The sequence below is a fragment of the Equus asinus genome, chromosome 10, assembly GCF_041296235.1.
Source record: "Equus asinus isolate D_3611 breed Donkey chromosome 10, EquAss-T2T_v2, whole genome shotgun sequence".
Taxonomy (NCBI): Eukaryota; Metazoa; Chordata; class Mammalia; order Perissodactyla; family Equidae; genus Equus; species Equus asinus.
Genome location: NC_091799.1, coordinates 22,405,336 through 22,414,378, shown reverse-complemented (window position 1 = coordinate 22,414,378; position 9,043 = coordinate 22,405,336). Strand labels below are relative to the sequence as shown.

Below are 9,043 nucleotides of genomic sequence, written 5' to 3'. Positions count from 1 at the left end.
GGATAAGCAAACTTCACAAAGTCACAGAGAAGTTCATTTAGAGTTTGAGGACTGGGCTTGGGCAATGAACAAAGATTTTGCCCAAAATGAATACTTTAGAGACTGATAATCCCAGACGTCTCTGCAACTTCCAGCAGGGAGCTCTGGGGATTGTGCCAGAAACTGCATGTAGATAATCTCTTTTTTCCTGGATTCCTAGTCAGTCTGGCTGACTCAACATCTGAGATGGCCTGTTCTCATTTCTCCTTCCTAAGAGCAGATGAGGGGTTCATGTACCAGTGATCCCTTCTGTCTTAAATAGCGGGTAAGATGCTGTCTTTTCATCTGACCTTAAAATACGGCTTCTCTACTCTTGACAAGTGAGAAATGAGAGCAGAAGAGTCAAACTTCTACCTTAACATGAAGAAATGAGGAGCACCTCTTGACCCAACTCAAGACTGACCGTAAGTCATTGGCCACACTTACCTCTTCTCAGTCAGTCAAGAGAAGCAAAATGGTCCACTGAAAACAGGTTCAGGAATCCTGTTTTTGGTATCAGTTGTAGTGCTGAACTTGGACCGATTACAGCAGCTCTTTGAGATTCTGTTTTCTCATTCATAAAATAAAGAGTTGTGTTAGATGGCTTAACATCCTTTCGTCCCTAAAGTGTAGAGTGGCTTGGTAGCTTTGATCCAGAGTACTATTTCTTCAGGTTACAAACCTAACCCCCTGAACCCTGAAATCACAGTTTCCTGAAATCTCCATATACTCCTGAGAGGGGCTTGACGTGTGGATGGAGCATATCAGGTCAGGTTGGATTTTTTTAAATATAGAAAAGCAAGAGATTTCGGGGATTATTTCTCAGCATTGAGAAGGGGCACAAAGGAACAGATTCAGACCTGTGAGCAGATCTGCTTATATTAAATCTGAATGGCAAGCATTAATTTCCCCTGCTTTCTGTTTAAATTAAAACAAAACAATATTTAGTCCAAATGTACAATATAAACAACCCATGCATTCAGTGTTTGTGAAAATATTCAGTTTATTAGACTTACTAATTCAACATCCACAATACTTCTTTTCATTTTCAGAAACAATTTTGAACACCTTCTCTGTACTAAAATGCATCATAGGCAACTTAAGATCTTCACGTAAGGGTCATCTGTTTTATTAACTATCTCTATAAGTAAAGGCAATGCTAGTGGCTAAATAATAATATCATACAGTTTCATCATAGCTTTAAAAATCACTTTATTGCCTATTTGTCCACTATTTTATTCAATAGATGATTACCAAGTATATACTAAGAAAAAACAAGATGAAAAATGAGTCCCTAGCATTGAGGGACATAGAGTCTAATAGGGATAAGCAATTAATCATAAGGCAATATGTCAAGTGTTCTACCAGAGACCCATATAAAAGGCTATGGGAGCACAGAGGATAAGGCAATGAACTCCCACAGGAGGATGTAAAATATTTTCAGCTATTGACACCTGAGCTCTTGATGGCTGGGGAGGAGGAGGAAAACTTCCAGAAAGGTGGAATAGATAAGTAGCAAAAGCATGCAGGCAGGACATGATGAGTTGTTTGAGGACTGTCAACGGTTTCATGGGTGAGAATGTGGGTGGCATGGCAGGAAGGGGAAGTGTCCTTGGATGGACAGATGGAGACAGAATCCTGAGGGGCTGATTATGTCATGATAAGAAACAGCTTGGACATTCTCCTGATGGCGATAAGGAACATCACAACAGCCTATGACATAGATTCAGTTATCCTTTACAGAGATGGAAGCTAAGGTTCAGAGGAGTTAAATGAATTATTCAGAGCCATATTTTAGGTTTGTTACAGAAGGTGAATCAAGATTTTCTTAGTGCAAACTAAACATTTTTTTTCCTTTACTCTATGCAACCTAAATATTCTCCTCAGAAACAAATAAATGAGTCTAATGCAGTGGTTTTAAGTGTCTAGAGACAGTGGGGATTAGATTTTGAGGAGGATACAGGAAATGCTCCCCACGTAGTGGTGATATACTCCTCCAGCTTAGATACACTGGCCAGGGTGTTAGATCACCTGTCATAACAATAAAGTTGAAACCAAAGGACACATCTTTTTCCCGAAGTCACTTATTTCAAGTTTTATTAGTTTATTTGCCCAGAATAAACTAATTCATTTTTGTACATTTTACATTTGGAACCAGTGTAACTGTTTATAGCGGGCTGTATGTTTCTATTAAATAGTGAGATTCCTAAAGCCTTTGAACAAGAAAAGAGCCAACTGGAATCAATGTACATTTATTTCTCACTCTTACTGTAAAGGTGATAAAATTGAACAAATATAACAAAATATATCTCTGTACTTCCTGCCATTTGCTAAGCTCCTGAATCTGGACACAGTTGCTTGGGGGGTAGAGAAGATAGAGATACCAGAAAGCAGAGTCTGGACCTCTCAGTAAAAACCATGGTCCAAGGTTATTAGCTTTGTGAATATAGAAACTGGGTCTTATCCAAGCATTGGATTGGATTGAAGCAGACTGATTCACCTCAGTCACACACAAAAGATTGATCCATAAGCCAAAAATTTTAATATCCTCATTTGCCGTGAGAAGTGTAACTGCCAAATTGAATGGATATTTAAACTTCACAAGGTGACGGGTGTGTTCATTTGATTGTGGTAACCATTTTACAATGTGTGTAATATTAAAACTTCACATTGTACACCTTAAACACATACAATCTTTATTTTTCAATTATATATCAATAAAGATGGGGTGAGTGAATGAAGGAAGGAATGAGTTCTCTGAGGGTGAACTTTCTCCTTATTGAAATGTGCAGGATGCTGAACTAGATCAGAAAAAGTGGTTTGGTGAATATTGAAAGCGGCATAGCAGAACTAAGAACTTAGGCTTTTGACTAAGACAAATTTTACTTCAAATCCTAAATGTGTGACCTTCAGCAAGCTTCTTAACTGCCCCGAGCCTCAGTTTCCACATCTTTAAAATAAAGCTAATCATGGCACTGCTACACAGGGTTGTCACCTAAGAGAATCCAGTGGCTGGCACATGGCTAGTGCTCAGCCAATGTCGGCTATTATTATTCCCCTGACTTTTTCACTGAGTCAGAGCCAGGGCCATGGGTTGGATTAACTTAATGTCCAGTATTACCCACTTATGAGATTTCTAGCGTCTGCTGCCTATGGCTGCTATGGAAAATAAATATATTCAGGTCTCAAGACCTCCTCTTCCATAAAAGTTCTAGAAACAAATTAAATTGTAGTTTTGAGGGCAATATATGAATCTAATAAATAAATATAAGGAGGACTTTTTAGAGCAAAAAGGGGCCAGGAACTGGAATAGATAGTCTAAAACTCAGGTTTTTAAATCCCAGGGGCTGGAAGAAGAGGTTCCAAACTAGGTGGAGAAGCCCCTGTAAGTGAGAGCATCAATGTTGTCAGAGAAAAAGCACAAGTAATTACAAACCATGTAGGGGGAAGTTGCAGCGGTATTTTATGCGCTTCCTACAGCCTTTTCTTTGGGAAACCTGGGAACATTAAAAAGGGCCTAAATGCAGTAGATATGGTGAAAAATCTTGATCAGTAACTTTTTTTTGTTCAAACAGGGTCAAAGGCATTTGATTTTTGTCCTCTTACTTGCTTGTCAGAGATTACACTGTGGTTAACTTGGGTCTCCCGAAATCTCCATGTTGGCTTCTGGATGGTCGCTTGGATTAATTCAACCAGTCACATCCATCAGACTTTAAAAATAGTCTTTTAATTACAAAGATAATATGTGCCGGCAAAAATCTGAGTAATGCAAGAAGTTGGCACCCACAACCTTCCAACCCACATTCACTTCCCAGAAGTAACTACTATTGACCTTTAGCACACATTCCTTCAGACAGTGTTCTTACTCATATACAAACATTTACATTTTAATTTTACCAAAATGGAATCATAAAATACATGTTCTGAAATTTTACCTTAAAAAAGTTTTTAATCATATAACATTCTATTTATAATAATAATTATTACATATTATTACATAATATTAATTTAACTTTAATTTTTAATTAAGTAAAACTTTATTTACTTAATTATATTATTATTCAGTGAAAAAAAACAGTGTATACCAATAGAATGTGTGCAATGCAGAGCCCACTTTTACGTAGTACCTGCCACGTTCCATGGGGGTAGCTGAAATGGTTTGAAGGAGCCTTAGATATCTGATCGAGTACTGACATCAGTTTATATCTTTACAAATAGTCTGATCCAAACAGGTTTTTTTAACATGCATAATTATAAATTCATGCTTTACCAAAACAGAATTTTTTTTAAACAGGGGTTCGAAGTAATTTCAACACAGCATTATTTTACTTTTCTGCTATTTTTATTGTAATAAAATTTATTTCATATGGAATTCCAGACATGGACGGAAGAAACCAGACCAGCACCTATGAATTTCTTCTCGTGGGCCTCTCTGAGTGCCAAAGCAGCAACCTGTCCTGTTTGTGCTCTTTTTAGGCATGTACCTGGTCGCCGTGGTGGGAAACCTGTTCATTATCCTGGCCGTTGGCTCTGATGCGCACCTACACACTCCCATGTACCTTTTTCTGGCCAACCTGTCCTTCTCTGACATTGGTTTCATCTCTACAGTAATTCCCAAGATGTTAGACAATATTGGCTCAGGAAGTAAACTGATTTCTTATGGTGGGTGCCTGACACAGCTCTATTTCTTTGGCCTATTTGCAGATCTGGACAATTTTCTCTTGGCTGTGATGGCACTTGATCGCTATATGGCCATCAGCTACCCCCTCCAATACACCATGATCATGAACTACCAACGCTGTGTCCTCTTGGTGGCTGGGTCATGGCTGGTCACTACCTTCCATGCCCTAGTGCATACTCTCCTAGTGACCAGGCTTTCCTTCTGTGGCCCCAATATCATCCCCCACTTCTTCTGTGATCTGGTCCCACTCCTGAAGCTGGCCTGCTCCAGTACTTATGTCAATGACCTGACGCTCATCCTTGTGGGAGGAACATTGTTAATTGGACCCTTTGCATCCTTATGTCTTACTTTTACATTGCATTGGCTATCCTGAGAATTGATTCCCCAAAAGGTAAGCAAAGGGCCTTCTCTAACTGCACCTCCCACCTCTCTGTGGTCTCTCTGTTTTACAGCACAGCTATTGGGGTCTATTTGTGTCCTCCATCATCCTCCTCGGGTGGAAAGGACAGATTCTTCTCAGTAATGTATACAGTGGTGACCCCCATGCTGAACCCCTTCATCTACAGCTTGAGAAACAGGGACATGAAAGAGGCACTGGGAAAACTACTGAGAAGAAAAACACTCTGACACTCTTTCTCAGGACCTTAGGGTCCTGTCTTCAGGACTCAGAGCTAAGAGTTGAAAATTGGCCCTTTGAGAGCCCAGCTGCTGTAGCTTCCCTGAACCTGAGATTTCTCCTTTTCTCATGTTTATATTCCAAAGAATAGATTGACATCTAGGACAGGGAGGGAACCAGTGATATAAGCAACCTCTTAGCATCTTCATGAAGTGCCCATGCCCTGAGTAGTTTACTACCCACTCTCAGAATGTTTCTCACTTATTCTCACTGGATGCCTAAGAGAAGCTCACGGGTGGGGGTCTTGTATACATATAAAATGAAAATGAAAGTCTCAATTTTTGTTTAGCTCAAATTATAAAGGAATTATGAAAGATATCTCTATCCCAAAAATATAGGATCCCTTATGTCTAGTAGAATGAAATACCGAGGAAATAATCTGATACTCTACACTTCAACAGACAGTGTTCTATAGAACAGTAAGAGTGGGGCTTCAAGTCCTGGGTTCCAGTGCTGGCTTTGCCACTAATGAACTATGTGACAGCTGTATGATCACTTAATGTCTCTGAGCTTTGGCTTCCCCAGTTATAAAATGAAATGATTGAATTATGTTAGTCTATGCCCCAACACCCATATACCCAGTTCTAATAATATTTAGTGTTTTAGTGATAAGAACTCAAGACTTAAAATCAGAAGTTACAAGTCAGAACCAAGGCTACCACTTTCACATTAGGTGACTTGAGGAACATTCTTTCTCTCTGAGTTCTGTTTTCTTTATTTCTAAAAGAAAAAGTATCATCATAGGATTACTCTGAATAATATGTGAACATACGTGGTTCACAGTAAGTGCTCCATAAACATCTAATGAATCTAAGTCTTCTCATTCCATTATTATCCTAATCAATCTCAGGGCTTCCTTTCTCTCTCTTTATTAGGACAACCCTAATCACTCACACTTGTGGAAGCACTATTTACAGTCTTCTTATCTTTTATCAAGAATCTTCAAGGTGGTTACTTTCTCTGGTATATATTTTGGAGATCTCTGAATGTGGAGGTGGAAAATTCTTTAAGGAGAATTCTTTCAGTAATTATTTAATTGCTCCATAATTTGCATCACATGGGTCTCCAAATGCTGATTTAACATAGGTAGAAGATCATGCTAGTGTTGGGAGGAATGTTTCTCTACCAGGCTTGATCTTTTCTTTGAACTGAAAGAAACCCAATTAGTGTGACAACCGTCCTAGTTTTCTCCCTTATTCTGCCCCGAACACCTAACTGATTCATTTGAGCATGCTCCACCTAGACTCTCCCTGTGTCTTCTTGAGAACTGGCTCACTTACAGGGAGACCTGCTGTGTACAACCAAGAGCAAAGCAGCCACTCACACACACTTGGTAGGCCCTCCCTAATCCAGCACTACCTACTTCTGGAACTGGTTAGGAAATCATTGAGATTCTCACTCCAAGTTGTGTCTCCAATTTAGACATTATCAGGAGGAAAGTGGAAGTTTGGCACCCATCTGTCTTTGTCCTTATCTTATTCATCAATTGATTAAGAACTCAACTGGGAAAGTGGGATTGTTCATTGGGCTCCCTGAAACACTCCCAACAATCTGAAAATCACGGCTCCAGCACTTAGGAGCTGAGTGACTCCAGAGTAAGTTATTTAACCTCTCTGAGTCTCCTTGTCTGTAATAAGAAAGTAATAATATAAGTTTTTATAATTTCCAAAAGAAGTTAAATAACTGGGAAAATGTAACTAGCATGCTTGTCGTGACACCTGAGTCATGGGAGGGACTCAAAAAAATGATTCTGCTTTGTTGTTGTGCTGCTGCTGTTGTTCACATCCTTTTTCTTGTCGTTATTGTGGGTCTTGTTAGCTTGACCCCTCCCCCTTGCTGATTAATCAGTCGATTAAATCATATGCTTTCTAATGGTTGTCGCTCTTTGCATTCACTAAAAATTAGACATCTGGAATTTGGCAAGCATATTCTTAAGCTATTTTATGGCCAAATAGCATCCACCATGAAATGAGAGGTTCCAAAGGTCCTGGCCCAGTTCTCACTAAGAGAGATAGACCTTCAAAAGGTGTTTTTAAGCCATAATATTGAAATATGTCTTGGTTTGGGTTCACTCAGAGACAGGCCCTGTGACATGGGTTTGAATGCAAGCAGTTACTTTAGGAGATGACCCCAGGAACACCAGGAGGGAATTAGGAACCCAGACAGGAAAGGGAAGGTAGGCAATAAAGGGACACTATCAAGTGAGTTATCACTATGAATAATCGGAGCTTAATATGGCTGAGGAACTCTGGGACCAGTGCAAAACACACACTTCTAAGTTTTTCCACCCAACTCCCATCAGCTGAGGTTGAAGGCTGCTCCCAGGAAGCATTGATTACTTAGGCCTTCTTCCCTGCTGTTCATGTATATCTGGAGCTCAAGGGACCCACAGGGACACCTCCAGCTGCCAGAGATAACTCTCAGACAGAGATGGAGAAGCTGGCATCTGAAAGAGTATGGGAGAAATTCACATACATCCTGGCAGTGTTACTACAATGATGAGATTTGAGAGTCTAGGAACGGGGCAACAATAGCATCTACTACAATTTACCCCTTACACCACTCAGACCCTCTCATGCCCTACATTAAGTTCACTGCACTCTGTCATTGCTTCTTTAAAATAGTTGCTGGTCACAATTTCTCTTTCAAAAAAGACAATAGGAGGGTTAGTAAGACAAGTGGTAGTCTCCACGACTACAGTTTGCCCCAAGGTTGTAATTGATATGTCTCCCGCCTCTATCAGTCATATGTCTATCTCCCCTATTCTTGTTTAGTAGCTCTGCTGGTCTAGGTTGATAGGCATACTTCAATCAGACTTTAGGTTCTCAGACTCTGGTTGACATGCTCTTGTTAGCTGTGTTTGGCACAGTTCTCTGTTGTTGCAGAACACTATTGTAATTCCAAAGATCTTTGTGATATTTTTTGACAGAGGAAACCACAGATTGAAGTAGATCTGAATTCCAGTAATGCTGGGGATCCCCCAATAAAAGAGTTGTTTCTCTTACCTCCAGGGTAGTAAATCACATCTTCCCTAAGCATTTCAAGCAGAGATTGTGTGGACATGACATCCCTGAAAGCCTCAGCTGAGTACCGTAACTCAAAAGCACATATGCCTTATTACCGATTATGTCACACCGTTTATAAGAATTTACCTAACAATGAATCACTCTTAACAGATGCTCTGCATTCTTCTTTATATATATATATATATTTTTATCACTGAGCAACTCTGTACCTGTCCTGTGTCACAGCGTTGGATCCTCAGATGAACAACTGGAATCAGGATTCTCTGCTCATGATAGGTCTAATTCACTACAGCCATTCACAGTTATCACCACCAGGCATGGAAGTACCAGGTGGTGTCCTAGTGAATCCTATGTGTTCCAGACCTACACCTCCCTGCCCCCATTAAGTAGCAACAACCTTACTTCTGCATAATAATTTGGATCAAGTTCTGCTATGGTCTGAATGTTTGTGTTCCCCCAAATTCCTTCTGCCTGAAATGCTTTCTCCTCCTTGTCTTCTCCCTAACTGCCACTAGTTCTTTAGATCTCAGGTGAAACATCGCTTCCTCAGGAAGGTTAGTTTAGATATTTGTAATTTACATTTTCTAAACTCCCTGTATTTCCCTTTCAATGCACTTATCTCAATGATATTTCAATAAATAA

General features: G+C 39.8%; 1 pseudogene; it reads left to right on the top strand.

Moving 5' to 3' along the window:
• The first annotated feature begins 4,398 nt into the window (after window positions 1-4,398).
• On the top strand, window positions 4,399-5,326 carry LOC106830788 (olfactory receptor 1f45-like; annotated as a pseudogene).
• The last annotated feature ends 3,717 nt before the right edge of the window (window positions 5,327-9,043 follow it).